Source organism: Capsicum annuum, chromosome 5, assembly GCF_002878395.1.
Source record: "Capsicum annuum cultivar UCD-10X-F1 chromosome 5, UCD10Xv1.1, whole genome shotgun sequence".
Taxonomy (NCBI): domain Eukaryota; kingdom Viridiplantae; phylum Streptophyta; class Magnoliopsida; order Solanales; family Solanaceae; genus Capsicum; species Capsicum annuum.
The window spans coordinates 219896197-219898607 of NC_061115.1; the positions used below are offsets into that span (position 1 = coordinate 219896197).

The window sequence follows — 2411 nt, forward strand, 5'->3', positions numbered from 1 at the left end:
AGAGTCCGAGCATCATAGAATCTCAAAACATTACAGTTAAAGATTTCAACTTTAAGGAATTCCAACCAATAATAACTTCAATCCAACAAAACCCATATCAACAACTACAAGCTAACCATAAAATTAAATCACGTCAAAGATCAACTTTGAGGGATTTAGCGAAAAACCATATAAAAAACAACAAGCTAAACCATAAAAGGAATTCAAGAATCTCACAAAATCACAGCTAAAGATTCCAATTTTGAGGGATTTAGCAAGCTATAAACCACATCCGAAACAACAAGCTAAACAATAAATCTTGAAACATCACATTTAAAAATTCCAACTTTGAGGGATTTCTATCATGAATAACTTCAATCAAGTAAAACCCATATAAAAAACAACAAGCTAAACCATAAAAACAAAACAAGAACCTCAAAATTTCGCAGCTAAAGATTCAAAAAACTCAAATTTTAAGGGATTTCTACCATGAATAACTTCAAACAAGAAAACCCCATACCTAAAACAACAATCTAAACCATAAAAGTAAATCAAGAACCACAAAATTTCTAAAGATTCAAAAAACTTATTTTAAGGGATTTCTACCATGAATAACTTCAACCAAGCAAAACCCATATCTAAAACAACAAGCTAAACCATAAAACTAAATCAATAACCTCAAAATTTCATAGCTAAAGATTCAAAAAACTCAAATTTTAAGGAATTTCTACCATGAATAACTTCAATCAAGCAAACCCCATATCAAAAACAGCAAGCTAAAACATAAAACTAAATCAAGAACCTCAAAATTTCACAGCTAAAGATTTAAAAGACTCAAACTTTAAGGGATTTCTATCATGAATAACTTCAATCAAGTAAATCAAGCAAACCCCATATCAAAAACAGCAAGCTAAACCATAAAACTAAATCAAGAACCTCAAAATTTCACAGCTAAAGATTCAAAAAACTCAAAATTTAAGGGATTTCTACCATGAATAACTTCAATCAAGCAAACCCCATATCAAAAACAGCAAGCAAAATCATAAAACTAAATCAAGAATCTCAAAAATAAAAACAAAAAACAGCTAAAAAATCAAATTTTAAAGAATTCCAATCAATAATAACTTCAATTCAACAACTACAATAAAAATCATTAAAATAAATATGCTATTTTTGAGAGATAAAAAGGGTAGAGTTACCTGTTTGAAGCAGTGTTTGGAGTAGCTTGAGCACAAGCTGGTTGTGGAAAAATGTAAAATCCCTATATTAATTGTTTTCCTATGAAAGAAATAAAAAATTAATTTTATATTTATAATTCATTACAAAATCTAGTCAAAGGGAATCTACTAAATATATCTTTAGTAAGTAAATAAATCTATTACCAAAATAGAAGTATTTATAAATCTATTAAATATTACCAAAGTTAAAAATTAATTGTTTTATTTATTATTATTGTAAAACACAATAGTATTGAAAATAAATAAATAAATATATATATATATATATTGTATGTCGATTTAGCAAATTAATATCTTATGTCACTCGGTCATAACCTCAACTGTCGTTAAAGGTCAGACTAGGAGTATACACAGAACAAGGACAGTTGACTATTGTTAAAGGTCAGACTAGGAGTATACACTGTATGATCGAAATTTGTCGTTACATATTGCCTGATGCTTGTAGGTCAGACTGGTTCCTTCTATTCAAGAGTTGATTCAATCAATGTTATTAAAAGATTGAACAAAAAATGAAAAATCATATTGAAATTATTAAAATGATATTTCTTTTATTTTCTTAATGTAGAATTGCATCTCAAAATCTCGACTTAGAAATAGAAATTTCACTTTAAAAGTGTCACTAGAGATCATATTCAACAGTCCCGTAAACAACAATTGTTAAATACAACTTGTTAAATCAACATTTCATAAATACGAGTTTCAAACCGTATCGTAACGGCTTGTAAAGTTGACGTTGAAGTTTTACTTGTAAAACTTGAAGCTACCAGATAATGGCTATTTTTGAAAGATATGGTCGAAAAATAACTAGTAAACGCTTCTCCGACCACTATCATTGGATGGATCGAACAAGTCCGTTAAAAAATATCGCCCTCGAAGTTTTATTTGTGCAATTCAAACTTTATGATAATAATTATTTTTTTAAAATAAAATGAAAAGTAATCAGTAAACGCTATTTCTACCTCTAATATTGTATTTGTATATAGATTGATTAGTCCATATTATTCTTTCTGTCTAAAATTATTTGTCGCCTTTAATTTTTACACGCCCTTCCTTAAGAATACATTAATCAAGAGGAATTTTGATTATTCTACACTCACTTATATTTTTAAATATAATCCCTTAATTAAATATTTATATGTGTAGCTTTCAAGCACAATTATTACTAAGGATGAAATGAAAAAGAAAATTGCATTG

At 27.6% G+C, this 2411-nt stretch overlaps 1 protein-coding gene across 2 annotated transcripts in view; it reads right to left on the bottom strand.

Annotated features, from left to right (window-relative positions):
* The window catches only part of LOC107871367 (eukaryotic peptide chain release factor subunit 1-3), a 6315-nt gene extending 4975 nt beyond the window's left edge, over positions 1-1340 (bottom strand). The window contains exon 1 of one of the 2 annotated variants that reach the window (XM_016718285.2): positions 1179-1340. The gene's annotated coding sequence lies outside the window, so the exon portion shown is untranslated. The remainder of the gene's footprint in view (positions 1-1178) is intronic. The other variant, XM_047412850.1, reaches the window with a different exon arrangement.
* Between the last annotated feature and the right edge of the window lie 1071 nt (positions 1341-2411).